Source organism: Bos javanicus, chromosome 6, assembly GCF_032452875.1.
Source record: "Bos javanicus breed banteng chromosome 6, ARS-OSU_banteng_1.0, whole genome shotgun sequence".
Classification (NCBI taxonomy): Eukaryota; Metazoa; Chordata; class Mammalia; order Artiodactyla; family Bovidae; genus Bos; species Bos javanicus.
The window spans coordinates 22,410,014-22,417,443 of NC_083873.1; positions in this window are offsets into that span (position 1 = coordinate 22,410,014).

The following is a 7,430-nucleotide window of genomic DNA, read 5'->3' on the forward strand; positions in this document are numbered from 1 at the left end:
ATATTTATTTACATTTATTTTTGACTGCACTGGGTCTTTGTTGCTGTGCATGGGCTTTAGCTGTGGCGAGCAGGGGCCACTCTCTAGTTGCAGTGCGTGGGCTTCTTGCAGTGGCTTCTTTCGTTGCAAAGCACAGGCTTTAGGCACATGAGCTTTGGTAGCTGTGGCTCTTGCACTCCAGAATCCAGGCTCAGTAGTTGTGGCACAGGAGCTTAGTTGCCTCGTGGCATGTAGGATCTTCCCGGACCAGGGATCAAACCAGTGTCCCCTGCATTGCAAGGCAGATTCTTAACCACTAGACCACCAGGAAAACTCTCGTTTTACTTTTTAAAATGTGACTACTAGATATTTTTTAGTTACTTTGGATTATTACACAATATTTATATCAGACTGCTCTGGATGTCTAACTTTTATTGGATAGCCCTAAAATGATTGAGTAGCCTGCTGCTGCCGCTGCTAAGTCGCTTCAGTCGTGTCTGACTCTGTGCGACCCCATAGACGGCAGCCCACCAGGCTCCCCCATCCCTGGGATTCTCCAGGCAAGAACACTGGAGTGGGTTGCCATTTCTTTCTCCAGTGCATAAAAGTGAGAAGTGAAAGTGAAGTCGCTCAGTCGTGTCTGACTCTTAGCAACCCCATGGACTGCAGCCTACCAGGCTCCTCCGTCCATGGGATTTTCCAGGCAAGAGTACTGGAGTAGGGTGCCATTGCCTTCTCCTGAGTAGCCTAATGAATATAAATTGAGAGAGAATACTGTTTTTGCCTGAGTACCCTAGCAATCAGTGACTGAGGCATACCTTAATTACGCATCTTTTAAAATGTATATATTTATTTTTGTGAGGTACAGTCCCAGAATAGAGTGTAGGCAAAAGGAATTAAGACAGAGGAAGAAGGAAAAACCCCTTTGGGTAATTGCTGGGGAAGCCTGATCCCATGTTCTGTGGCTTCGTGCCCCACTGGAGATTACAAATGATGACAGAAGCCAGGATCCCCAAGGGACTGATTGGTTTAGGCCTTGGATCCTAGGGCGACTGAGGATCTTGTCATGGTGGGCTGTCTTTGTTGGGTCATGGTACCTGTAATTTCCCATTGATAGTTAACAGTGGGCATGGAAGTAGTAAGAGATGTTCCAGTGACTGTCCTAGGTCCTGTTCTCACTGGATTGTAGCAACTCTAGCTTCATCTGATAATCAGTTCATTACCCCAGTCAGTACATTAGCTCATTCCTTACCTGCTTGTCCACTAGAACAAGAAACCCCAAATGACTCCACAGTATTAGTCACAACTTCCAAATGGGTGGAACCCTGCACCCTTCTCCAACCCTGCATTGAAGACTTCTGACCTAACAGAGTCAACAGTTTCAGGAACAGGAAAAATTCCATTAGTGAGTCACTGACAGTGATGATGAGAGTACCTACATCTGCTTTTCCATCCTGGTTTTTATACCTGTGGATTCTAGTTCTGGGGACACATAGCACCATATATTGACCATTTTGTCGGCCATTTTGTCGTTGTTCAGTCGCTAAGTCATGTCCGACTCTTTTGCGACCCCATGGACTGTAGCCCACCAGGCTCCTCTGTCCATGGGATTCTCCAGGCAAGAATGCTGGAGTGGGTTGCCATTTCCTTCTTCAGGGGATCTTTCCAATGCAGGGGTCGAATCCGTGTCTCCTGCATCGGCAGGCGGGTTCTTTACCACTGAGCCAGCAGGGAAGCATACTGACCATAGTTCCGTGCATATACCACATCCTGAAGGAAAGTGCTACAACCTCATGAGGTCTGTCCTCAGGCTGAAACTGCCACAGGCCATTCCACTGTTTTTTGTTTGTTTTTGAGAGGAAGTCGTCTGCTCCTGTGATAGGGTACTTGGGAAAATAAGTGATTCTCAAGGTCATGAGTTCACCTGCCCATCTTCACATCTCCTTTTACTCAGGTGTGTCTGTTTTCTAAGGCAATGTGGCGGGGATATCATTTTAAGAGGTAAAGAATTCTGTAAAGTCTCAGGTGGTATTAGTGGAAATACTGCAGTCAGTTAAGGCAGAAAATATACAGAATCCGTGTTAATTCCAGTTGATGCCCCAATCAAGGAGGTCCAATGTAATTAATGTACCAACAGGTGGCTGCCTAGTCCTCCTAAGTAATGGTACCCTTATCTAGGGCTCAGAATTAGTCTCTGCTGCCGGGTGGTTGGGCAATCAGAAGAGGCAGTAAGATATCCTTGGTGAGAGAAAGCCCGTATTGTTAGGTTCATGCATAGCCTTCATCTCTGGCCAGTCTCTTCATGAGCCCAGTATCAAGTACTGAAACAGTGAATAGAGAGGCCAGCTAAAATTCACAGGACTGTCTTTCTGTGTACCTAGCTGTCAGGAGCCCCCTCTGCACATGTTCTCTGGCGAATGTCAGTGTCCATGCACATATTATCTACCCAGACCTCCACATCCTCTGTATTCTAGTTTTATTTTTTCAAGGCCGTGATGAACCAAACAAGACTTTTGGCTATGCCTCAAGCCACCTCTCCTTCCACATGAAGTGAAAAATAAACATAGAGTTCACAAGTCTGTGCACTGGGCAGATTCTCCTTCACCAATGTCATTCAGAGCCACTCCTAAGTAGGACTGTGAGTGGCAGCAGTCCTTTTATGGCCAGCTCTAACACATATTGCATCAGCCCAGGTAGGTATCAGGCCTATCCGTCAGGCATAAGGAACCACCCATGAGGTCATTAGTGTCATCATCAGTGCAAGTCTGTAATTTCTGTTTTGAGTCTGGATGTATCACTTCTACACACAGTGGAACACTGCAGCCCTACCCAGCTTTATGGCTTGGTTGATTTATTTACTATGCCAAAGCCTGTGACAGTGTGGATCACAATAAACTGTGGAAAATTCTGAAAGAGATAAGAATACCAGACCACCCGACCTGCCTCTTGAGAAACCTGTATGCAGGTCAGGAAGCAACAGTTAGAACTGGACATGGAACAAGAGACTGGTTCCAAATAGGAAAAGGAGTACATCAAAGCTGTATATTGTCACCCTGCTGATTTAACTCATATGCAGAGTACATCATGAGAAACACTGGGCTGGAGGAAGCACAAGCTGGAATCAAGATTGCCGGGAGAAATATCAATAACCTCAGATATGCAGATGACACCACCCTTATGGCAGAAAGTGAAGAACTAAAGAGCCTCTTGATGAAAGTGAAAGAGGAAAGTGAACAAGTTGGCTTAAAGCTCAACATTCAGAAAACTAAGATCATGGCATCCAGTCCCATCACTTCAAGGCAAATAGATGGGGAAACAGTGGAAACAGTGTCAGACTTTATTTTTATGGGTTCCAAAATCACTGCAAATGGTGAGTGCAGCCATGAAATTAAAAGACACTTACTCCTTGGAAGGAAAGTTATGACCAATTTAGACAGCATATTAAAAACTAGAGACATTACTTTGCCAACAAAGGTCCATCTAGTCAAGGCTATGGTTTTTCCAGTGGTCATGTATGGATGTGAGAGTTGGACTGTAAAGAAAGCTGAATGCCGAAGAAGTGATGCTTTTGAACTGTGGTGTTGGAGAAGACTCTTGAGAGTCCCTTGGACTGCAAGGAAATCCAACCAGTCCATCTTAAAGGAGATCAGTCCTGGGTGTTCATTGGAAGGACTGATGTTGAAGCTGAAACTCCAATACTTTGGCTACCTGATGCGAAGAGCTGACTCATTTGAAAAGACCCTGATGCTGGGAAAGATTGAGGTCAGGAGGAGAAGGGGATGACATGGCATCACCAACTCAATGGACATGGGTTTGGGTGGACTCCGGGAGATGGTGATGGACAGGGAAGCCCGGCATGCTGCAGTTCATGGGGTCACAAAGAGTCGGACACAACTGAGTGACTGAACTGAACTGATCTGCAAATCCTCAGTTCAGGCTGCAGAGTCACTTGGTGTACTATGGTCAGATATTTGGTCTCTATTAAGACCCAGCAGTACAGTTGGACCTATTTTTTCCAACCAGCTCAGTTCTTTATGGTGAAGTACACAGCCTTGCTCCAGAATATAAGTGTCTACACTGTGACTCTTCTACTAGAGCTTGTCCCAAACTCAATATATCCTCCATGGATATCTCTACCACACTCAGACCTAATGGACCACAAGATAAACGTATGATTTTCAGGCTTGCCCACAGGCAATTACAAAGACTTTACTTGATGGATTTCATGAGGGAAAGGTGTCCTCCCCAACTAGACTTGGTATACAGTCACAGTGAGGACCTATTATTGCCCCTCTGACTGTTTATGCTTCTCATATTTACAGTCCTAGTTTCAGTGACTTCCTTCCTAGTTCTCTTTATCTGAGGCCTTAACCAGAGGTCTTGTGCAGGTGAATGTGCTAATATCTCCTTACTGGGGAGGAGAAGTGGGAAACCTTGAAGGTATTTATTCCTACTCGAACTCAGTACCCAGCAACTTTCCACTCTTAGCCCTTCACCCTCACTCTCCTCCCCTATTTAGGGCCTGTAAAACATCCAGTGCCTTTTGTTCAGGGCTCCCTCTATGTGAGACAACCACCACATCTGTGCTGATCCACCTGACCCTCGACTGGTATGCCATGTTATGGGGGAATGAGGCAGGAGGGAGTTGGCATCTTCTCCAGTTTTAGCCCCTTGCATACACTACCACTCTCAGTGATTAACAGCTTCACTGTTACTTTCAGTCAGGCCCCTTGCTTTAATTAGCTGTTGTGATGCCTAAAGTCTCAGTTCTCTCTTCTAGTTCAGCTGAGTCCCTCATAGGGTAGCGGTAATCCTCCAACTTTGTTCTTCTTCAATACAGTGTGGGTTATTCTGGGTCTTTCGCCTCTCTTATAAACTTTAGAATCAGTCTGTCAAAATCATAAAGATAACTGGCTGGGATTTTGATCGGGATCACATTGACTATAGATCACGTTGGGAAGAACTGACATCTTGACAATATTGAGTCTTCCTATTCATGAACATGGAGCATCTCTCCATTTATTTAGTTCCTCTTTGATTACTTTCACCAGAGTTTTGTAGTTTTCCTCATATAGATTTTACACATTTTTGTTATATTTATACTTAAGTGTTTCTTAATTTTTGAGGAATTTGTTTTTTTATAATATTTATTTTTATTTGTTTGGTTGCACTGGGTCATAGTTGCAGCATATGGGATTTGTAGTTGTGGCAAAGAAACTCTTCAGCGAGTTCATGCACACTCTTAGTTGCAACATGTGGGATCTAGTTCCCTGACCAGGGATTGAACCAAGACCTCCTGCTTTGGAGCAAGGAGTCTTCACCACTGGACCCCCAGGGAGGTCCCATACTTAAGTATTTTATTTTGAGGGGTGCTAATGTAAATAGTGTTACATTTTTTATTTCAAATTCCAATTGTTGCTTGTTGGTACCTAGGAAAATGATAGAGTTTTGCATATAATATCCTGTAACCTTGATATTGTATCCAATATCCTTGTATATTGTATCCTGTAAACTTGCTATACATTGCTTATTTATTATTTCCAGTTTTCTTTGTTATTGTTATTGATTTTCTACATAGGCAATCATGTCATCCACCAAGACAGTTTTATATCTTCCTAAACTGTATACTATTTATTTCCTTTTCTTTTCTGATTACATTAGTTATGACTTCCAATATGAAGTTGGAAAGGAGTGACAAGAAGAGTCATTCTTGCCTCATTCCTAGTCTAAGCAGAAAAACTTCTAGCTTCTCATGATTTAATGTAATGATAGTTCTTTGTGAATGTTATTTATCAAGGTGAATAAGTTCCCTTTATTCCTAATGTGTGTAGAGTTTTTATCATGAATGGTATTGGATTTTGTCAAGTTATTTTTTTTTCATCTATTGATAAGATTCTGTGATTTTTATTTTTTAACCTATTGCTGTAATGAATTCATTAATTGATTGAATGTTGACCCAGCCATGCATACCCAGAGTAAATCCTGCTTGTTTATGGTATATATATATATATACACACACACTTTAAAAATATATTGTTAGGTTCAGTTTGCTAATGTTTTGTTAGGGATTTTTTCATTTATGTTCATCAGAGATATTGGTCTGTAGTTCTCTTTTACTGTAAGGTCTTTGTCTGGTGTTGGTATTAGGCCAATGCTGGCCTAATATTTTAAATTCTTGTCCTGATAACTGAACATCCCTGCTATACATGAGTCTGGTTCAAGGGCTTGCTCTGTTTTTGCCTTGTAATTTTTTGTTGAAAGCCATACATGATGTATGGGATGAAAGGAACAGTGGCAAAGAGGCCTTCAGTGATTTAGTGGGAGGGCATGAGGAGAGAGGAAACTTATAGTCATAGAGGAAGCTTTTTATAGTCCTGTGATTAGGCCTTAGTCTTTTGGTGAACTTGAACACTGTGAATTTCCTAAGTGTCTCTCGTGTTTTTTACAGCCCCTTAGCTAGGGCAAGAAGGCTAGGGGGTATTTCCCTTCTTCTACGTTAGGCTCTGATAAAACTCCATCAGGTAAGGCTCTGATAAAATAATTTCTCTTGAGGTAGTCCTTCAGAATGCTTCAAGTATTTCAGAATAGTTCCTTTCCCCTGTCCCCCTGCTGGAAGTTTGAGGGAAATAACCTGAGAATCTTCAATGTGACAGATAGATTCGGAAACAAAACACAAAATCCTAGGAGACCCACAAAGGCTGAGTTCCTGTGAAGTTTTTAAACTCTCAGATTTGTCCACACTGAGCCTCCAGCAACTCAGCAATTAGAGTTTAGATTTTCTTTCCCTAGTACTGGTTTTCACAGAGTTTTCTACTCATGGGTTTCTGCTTTGGTAAGTTGTGATTCTCTGTATATACACCTGTCTTTTTCTCCAATTTCGGGGGCAGCAGTTTGCCCTTTCGCCTGAATTCTCTGACAGATCTAACAAAAGCTGGTGATTTTCAGTCTGTTCAGCTTTTTACTTGTTTTTAAGGATACAGTGATGACTTTTAAGCTCCTGACATGATAAAACAGTAATTGAAAGTCTTTCATGTCTTTGATCCATGGATATATACGTATGTGTGTGTGTATATATATATATATGGAGCAATTTTATATTAACATCAAAACTGAATAGAAAATACAGACATTCCATACATGCCCTGCCCCCACACATGCACAGTCTACCCCATTATCAACAGCCCCCACTAGAATGGTACATTTGTTATCATCCATGAACCGAGCTTGACTCATTATTATCACCCACAGTCTAAAGCTTACATTACAGTTTTACAGTTCACTCATGGTGGTGTACATTATATGAATTTGGATCAATGTGTTTTCAAAGTGAAATAATCCTAATGATGTCATATTTGTGTCTTGGGCTGAAAGGAGGAATGCTAAGTCTCTATTCTTGTTTTTTTAAATGGATGCCCTAAAATGTTTGTAATAGAATAACAGAATATATCCAA